We start from the raw sequence: 7539 nt of genomic DNA, 5'->3' as shown, positions 1-7539 counted from the left end.
TCCAGCCTGGGCGACAGAGAGAGACTCCACTTCAAAAAACAAACAAAAAATCACATACTCCATTTGTTGGTGAAATAAGATCAGGAGCACCATGATCTTTGTTTGGAAACTTGTAGAGAAGTCATACGTGCCCCAAACTCTTATCGGATATAAGAAAGAAATAATTAGCAATAGCTGCTCTTTAGACAGACCAAGAAACAAAGATTCATGCCCCGATATTGTCAGACAGGAACCAGTTAGCACAGAGTCACCAAACCTTGTCAGGAGAGAAACAAAAAGTCTGCTTTTTCTCCAGTAGCTATCGGTAAATTTACCAAATGTGCATTCAGAGATGATGCTGAATTCATTGCTTGCCTGTTTCTCAGTTTTGTGACAGCAGGTTTTAATTTCATGTTTATGACCTTCTCCTATCCTCTCTTAGGAAAAAAACATAATTTGTACCTTCATAGGGGAAAAAAGGTTGAAGCGCTGGAGAGATGAAGCAGTCCCGAAACTGCTTTGGCCCAGAATATTAAATTACTGTGTAGGTATTTCTAGGGCTATCCCCTAGCGCCCAGTTGGAGCAGCGTGAAACTTACAGAAAAATCCGAGGAAGATAGAGTAGGTGTCTAAACCACCGAGGCTCTAGCAGCTTCAGAAGCTTGAACACAGCGATCAAATCTCCCAGAAATGACTTCGCCATTTCTTCTCTGTCATCTTCATAACTGTCTTTTCAAAAGGTTATGCTAATCTCAACTAACTCCTGATGGATTGTCTCCGGAATTTCCCGCTTACTGAATCACCCAATTGAGTTAAAAATGTTAAAGCGCTTACTTAGAACAATGCCGGACACTCGGTCTACGCTAGATTAAGTATTCATTAATAAATGTTTTAAAATAATTGAAAATTACATTGCTTGTCATTTTGTACCTGGAATACTAAAACAGGAAAAGGGTTTCTATGCAGAAAATGCCTCATATGAAAATTGAAACTTAACTTATCCATAATTTGCTGTTTACTCAGAGATTTCGTTCCCGGCTGAAAGAATTTGGAGATTGAAACAGAAAAGCTGATTCCCTGACCGGGAATCGAACCCGGGCCGCGGTGATGAGAGCGCCGAATCCTAACCACTAGACCACCAGGGAAGCCAAAGTCAGTTTATTAAAACGTGTTTATGAAGCGAGAACTCAACACATACGCACACCGTTGACTTCTACTTTTCCGACGAGTTAGTGCAAGGTCATGCTCTCGTATTCACCGACCTCCTGTTTTGCACCAACCAATAAAATCTGGACGGCAGAGGGCGTGGCAATGCCATAAGAGTAATTTGGGAAGTTCGTAACTGGATGATGGAACGTGCTCTGTTTCGATGTGTGCATTCAACCGGGAATAAATTGTGGCATCAATTTGTAATTGTCTTCTTGCTTTTCTTTGCATAAAGTGGTGAGCCATTTGAAGAACAAAATAATTTTTTAATTTGTCTTTGGTTCCTTCGGAGTACCTGTCGTGGGTTTTTTTTTAAATAAATACCTAATAGTGAATTAAAAAAATAAGTAATAAATTCATTAAGATTTGTTTTTAAGTGGCGTGGGCGGAGCCGAAATAGCTCAGTTGGGAGAGCGTTAGACTGAAGATCTAAAGGTCCCTGGTTCGATCCCGGGTTTCGGCATGAGAGCGCTTGGTGTTTCTTTGTGCCCACGGCAATACAAATACTGAATTTTCCTTCTACAATACAGAAACACTCCTTAGAACCTAAAACGGGGGCACATTTTTTCTCAAATTCATAAAGGAAATCGCAAGAACACTGTGGGATACGTTTATTTCTGTAGCAGAACTCTAGGTATGGGTTTCAACATCTCACTAGATAAAAGAGGAAAAGGCAAACGTGCTGAAAGAAGTTTAATCTTGAGCAATACCAATTACATTTTATTTGCGACCTATGTTCCCTCAATAAATATTTATTAAGTGAATTGTTAGTGTTATGCGCAAGTCTAACCGAAGAGACAACCTGAACAGGCTAAGTGTGAGCAACAAGCTGTTTATTCACTCGGGTCCGAGCGGGCTGAGTCCGAAAAGGGAGTCCCACCACCGGAGGGTGGTGGGATTGCAGCTAGTTTTATAGGTTAGGAGTAAGCAGTGGAAAGATACAATAAGGGCCCGTTTATTGCGGGCAGGGGAAGAATGTCACAGGGTACATTATCATAAGGTGGGAGGGGTCACAGAGCACAGTGTCACGAAGTTGATTGATCAGTTAGGGTAGAGCATGTTACAATGGTAGAAGGTCGCAAGGTCGGCTAATCAGCTAAGACAGGAGCTGTTTTTCTTCTTTTGTGGTTTTCCTGTTGTCCCAGACTTTCTGGCTCCAGGAGACCTTCTGGATGTGTACGTGTGGGTCACAGGGGTCACAATGCCTTGATCATAGCACAGCCTGCTCCGAGGAAAAGGATAGAGAGAGGCACGGCCAGTGAACTGAAGGGAAGTTTCCTGGAAAAAGGAGCCCCCTAAGCTGTTGAAAAAGTGGCCACTTGCTAGAGGTGGGGAAAGGGAAGGGTGGCTGCTGAGCTGTGAAAGGGAGACAGCCAGCATATTCCCTCAGCCACCTTTTTCCTAACCTCCTAATTTGCTAGCTCTTGGCATATTCAACCCGTCTTCCTACTCGGAGGAATGGTCTCTCATTTCCAAGTCTACTTAATATTCCATCTGAGCTTTTGAACCCTCTACCCATTCCATTTTGCTCTATACTTGTGTCTTTCATCTCTCTCCTCCTTACGTGCCTCTCTTCAAATTACAGAATGTCTAAACCTCTATCTTTGGACAACAAAAATGGAACACATGACCTTATTATGCATTATCCTCAGACTCTTTCCTTCCACTCAACACCAAACCTGTTGAAAGAATAATGTTTACCTCATTATTTGCTCATCAGCGGAGGAGGTCTGCCTTCCAATCCCAGGAAACCATTACCATCAACTTTCCAACTTTCAAATGTCTTGGCTGTTTTTGGTCCTATACTTAATTTTGCACAGTATACCAACCTATAAACAATCCTTCCCTTATGAAGCAGTCCTCCTTGGGACTTTGGGATTTTGAAGCAGCCTCGTTGTCTGGGGTGACACCCTAGATTCATCGTCTCACAGCCACAGAGATCAAGGACCTGGACACACAAAGAGTGAGGTTAAGAGTGGAAATTTAATAGGCGAAAGAAAGAAAATATCTCTCTGCTACAGAGAGGGGTCCTGGAAAAATGGGTTGCCGAAATGCGGTGAAATGCAGGGGGTTTTACAGATGAGCTAGTGGGGAGATGGTGTCTGATCTACATAAGGCATGAAAAACCCAGATAGGGCCAGGTGTGCCAACTGCATAGGGTGTGAATCTCTGGCAGCCCTCAACCCAATCTGTTATTATGCAGGTGGGTTCTCTGCCTGAACTTCTCCATGTTGCCCATTTCTTTCTTACTGTACACATGCTAACAAAAAAGGGAAGGTGGAGCCTCACGGTGGACATGCCTTGCCCCCAGGGAGACCTTTTCTATCGGTGCAGCTGCCAGCCTTCCCCCATGCAAGTTTCCAGCTTCCTTATCCATGTCTGCAGCTCCATCTTGCAGGCTGCTCTTTGTTAGAAAAGGAATAATTTCTAGGGCTGCTTTTTGTTAGAAGAGAAGTTCTGCCGAGGACTCTTTTGCCCTATCTACCTAAGCAATTTCTTTGTATCTCCTGTATCAACTTGACTCTCCATTATTTTTCTCCATACTCTCTTGCTGTTCCCTTTCAGCTCCCTATCCCTCCAATTTTAATGACTTTGGTCTTTTTTTAAATTAAATGTTTAATTTTTAGGTAGTCGTAGATTCACATGCAGTTATAAGAAATAATATGGAGAGGTCCCATGTCCCCTTTACCTGCTTGCCCCCAATGGTAACATCTTGCAAAACTATAGTACAAAATCACAATCCAGATATTGATATTGATACTGATAAAGTCAAGATGCAAAACATTTCCATCACCACGAGGATTCCTTTTGACCCTTTTACAGCCACACCCACTTGCCTACTATTCCTGCCTCAACCTCTGGCAACTAGTAATCTGTTTTTCACTTTTATGATTTTGTCATTTCGAGAATGTTATGAAAATGGAATCATACATTATGTAACCTATTAGGATTGGCTTTTCGCACTCAGTGTAATTCTCTAGAGATTCATCTAGGTTGTTCGGCATCAATAGTTCATTCTTATTTCTCGCTCACTAGTATTCTGTGGTATGAATTTACCAGTTTGAACATTCACCTGCTGAAAGACATTTGAGTCATTTTCAGCTTTTGACTTTTACAAATAAAGCTACCATAAACATTTGTATACTGGTTTTAGTGTTAATATAAATCTTCGTTTAGCCAAGATAAATGTCCAGGAGTGCAGCTGCCGGGTGGTGTGGTACTTGCACATTTAACTTTTTAAGAAACTGCCAACCGTTTTCCAGAACAGCTACATTTCACATTCCCACCTACATGTACACAGCCTCATCAGCATTTGGTTGTTGCCACTATTTTTATTTTAGTCATTCTGATAGATGTATAGTGATATCTCATCTTGGTTGTAATTTGTATTTCCCTAGTGCTAAGGATGTTGAAAACATTTTTATGTGCTCGTTTGCCATCTGTATATCTTAAATGTCTCTTTAGGTGTTTTATCCAATCCGATAAGAATAGTTGTGTACAGGTTTTTATGTGGGAAGTTCCTGAAAAAGCTGGAAGTTCAAACCTTTTCCAAATCTCCGTCTTAGATTATGAAGTTGTCATGCCATGCAATTTGTTTTTTAAAAAAATTATTTAGTGATACTTCTGAAAGCAATGTAAGGAAGACTATTCAGGACCATCGGGATAGGCACAGGGACCATTGCAAGGAGGTTTTGCAGTGAGGGAAAGAGATCGGCCTCAGTTCTGAATATAGCATGGGCAAGTGGGAATTTATAGCCAAGGAGCAGTGTGTCCTGGTCAGTGGACAGGAAATTACCAAGAGAAAACCTCAGAGGTAAGGGGAATTCTGGCCAAACAAACCTAACAGGATTCTTGCTGAAGACAGGCCAAGGTAATCAGACATCAATCATCTGGGGGATGGTGGAGAATGAGGAGCCTGATCAGAAATGGAGGTTAAACATAGATGATATGGGGGTTCTTGCTAAACTGACTTGGCAGGGTTCTTTGCTAAAACTGGACGTTACAAGGAAGTGCACAGATGGGCCTAGCAGAAGATTCAGAAGCCTGACTAAAGTTTGGCCAAGCGAATAATCTTTGTTAAATTCTTATGCAACTGCATTTGCAAAGTGCAAAACAGACTACTGTCTTGTTATTTGGGGAAAGGAAGAGTGCAACATGGAGAAATTTCCAAGATAATAAGTCACTAACGAGTTTCTTCCGGCTCCCACTGACTGAATGAATCATCATTCCCTGAGGGGTAAAAAAAAAAAAAAAAAAGGAAGATCGAGCAAAGGGTAGCATATACCAGTCCCACCAGTGAACTCACGTGGTATGCAGAAATAATGCTGTTGATTTTTTAAAAGAAATCCCGAAAAGGGAAGTTAAAAGAGACCGGGTCTCTTCGGATGTCCCGGGCGGAACTGCAGGCGTTGCTCGCAGGCGCGGTCCCACCGTCGCCCAACACGGGGAGTTTGACCTGCTCCGTGTCCGGCCTGGGCCTGGTCCCCCCCTCCTTAGACAACCTGGTACTCCCGGGCTCCCCCGGGAGTCCCATGTTGGTGCCAGGCCCGGTGCGGACGCCCGCTCCACACAGCGCCGTAGCTCCGAACCCCCGAGCACCCACGATCCGCCGACCTCAGCCTCCCGGGGAGCTGGGATTACAGGCGCGCGCCACCGCGTCCGGCGCTTGGTTTGGTGGCACCGCGGTCTTGGAGGCTGCAACTGCCGACTGCGTGTGCTGGGAGGCGGGATCCGTGCAGCGGTTTCCTCGCCGCCCAGCCGGCTGCCGCTCCAGATTGCCAGAAGTGCCTGATAGAACTAGCTGAAGAGACCGCAGAAAGCCCTGGCAGAGAGATGAATGAGCATCCCTTACTATGTTGTCCTCGGAACCTTTACAAAAAGGTCAATTAAACAAACAGCTGTAAATTTAATAAGGGAAAGAGTGAAGGACTGTGTTGAGTGGGTTTCACAGACTTCAATATGTATATGAAATCACCTGGGAAGCTGGCTAAAATGAAGAGTTCTAACGCTGTAGGTGTAGGATGGGGTGTAGATATTCTGCATTTGTGAGAAACTCCCAGGTTAGGTCAGTGTTGCTGATCAGCAGCCCACGCTGCAAGTGACAAGGTTGTTGATGCTTTTGGACCTGAGGGTTCTACAAGTTCTTGTCACATCATTATAATATTAGAACATGAAAAGAAAAGAAAGAAAGAAAGAGAGAGAGAGAGAAAGAAAGAGAGAGAGAAAGAGAAAGGAAGAAAGAAAGAAAGGAAAGAAACAAAGAGAAAGAAAGAAAGGAAAGAAAGAAAACCACAGTTCCAGCCTCACAAGTGACTATAGACATTTTCTTTCTTGTTTTTTAGCTCTTGTCCTCACGCATACATAATTTTTTCCATGGTGGAAGCCATGACATTTGTACGATTTCATGTTGGGTGCATTTCCACCTTGTGTAAGTGGTAAATATGTACAGATAATTGTTCAATCACTCCTTCTGTCAGCCAACATTAACTGAGACCCTTTTCTGTGCCATATACAGTAGGTCTACCTGGGGAATCTGAGAGTACAAAATGCACTCCTCTAATGAGCTTATGGCCTGTTAAAGAATAGAAGACGGCCGGGCCTGGTGGCTCACGCCTGTAATCCCAGCACTTTGGGAGGCCGAGGCAGGCAGATCACGAGGTCAGGAGATGGAGACCATCCTGGCTAACATGGTGAAAACCTGTGTCTACTAAAAATACAAAAAATTAGCCGGGCGTGGTGGTGGGCACCTGTAGTCCCAGCTACTCGGGAGGCTGAAGCAGGAGAATGGTGGGAACCCGGGAAGCGGAGCTTCCAGTAAGCCGAGGTCGTGCCACTGCACTCCAGCCTGGGCGACGGAGTGAGACTCCGTCTCAAAAAAGTAAATAAATAAATAAATAAATAAATAAATAAATAAATAAATAAATTTTAAAAAAGAATAGAGACAAGTAAATCAGTGAGAGTGAAGATTTACTCCTAAGTTCTTCCATAGGTGTAAGGGCAGGGTACTGTGTACAGGATCACCAATACAGGCACCTAATCTGAACAAGAATGGTCTACTGGATGAGGTGCTACCTGAAATATGTCTTAAAGATAAGCTATAATTAGGCACATAAAGAAGGGCATGGAAAAATTTTTACCATCAAGTCCTGGCAGAAGCAAAGCTAAAAAGGTATGAATGCCTGGGAAAATTACTAGTTCCTAGTTCAAGTAGACCTGAGCAGAAAATCAAAGGTTCGTGGACCAAAGTAAAAAGATGAAGCAGTGGCTGAGGCCTGTAATCCCAGCACTTTGGGAGGCCAAGGCAGGAGGATTACCTGAGGTCAGGAGTTCAAGACCAGCCTTGGCAACTTGGTG

The 7539-nt window shown here is 43.5% G+C and overlaps 1 long non-coding RNA gene and 2 other non-coding genes across 4 annotated transcripts; 1 reads left to right on the top strand and 2 right to left on the bottom strand.

Moving 5' to 3' along the window:
- Window positions 1-1052: 1052 nt before the first annotated feature.
- TRNAE-CUC (transfer RNA glutamic acid (anticodon CUC)) lies at window positions 1053-1124 on the bottom strand. The gene has a single exon. It is a non-coding gene; the product is annotated as a tRNA-Glu (tRNA).
- Window positions 1125-1575: 451 nt separating this feature from the next.
- On the top strand, window positions 1576-1648 carry TRNAF-GAA (transfer RNA phenylalanine (anticodon GAA)). The gene has a single exon. It is a non-coding gene; the product is annotated as a tRNA-Phe (tRNA).
- Window positions 1649-2001: 353 nt separating this feature from the next.
- On the bottom strand, window positions 2002-5888 carry LOC129534112 (uncharacterized). Of its 2 annotated transcripts, none has more exons than XR_010134096.1 (3): window positions 5492-5888; window positions 3015-3133; window positions 2002-2864 (listed from the first exon to the last, which is right to left on the bottom strand). It is a non-coding gene; the product is annotated as an uncharacterized lncRNA (long non-coding RNA). The 2 variants fall into 2 exon arrangements; XR_008680538.2 differs by having other exon boundaries at window positions 2002-2407; window positions 2887-3133; window positions 5492-5873.
- Window positions 5889-7539: the final 1651 nt, after the last annotated feature.

Source organism: Gorilla gorilla, chromosome 5 (genome assembly GCF_029281585.2).
Source record: "Gorilla gorilla gorilla isolate KB3781 chromosome 5, NHGRI_mGorGor1-v2.1_pri, whole genome shotgun sequence".
Taxonomy (NCBI): Eukaryota; Metazoa; Chordata; class Mammalia; order Primates; family Hominidae; genus Gorilla; species Gorilla gorilla.
The sequence above is the reverse complement of the archived record's forward strand: the minus strand, read 5'-3'. Positions and strand labels throughout refer to the sequence as shown.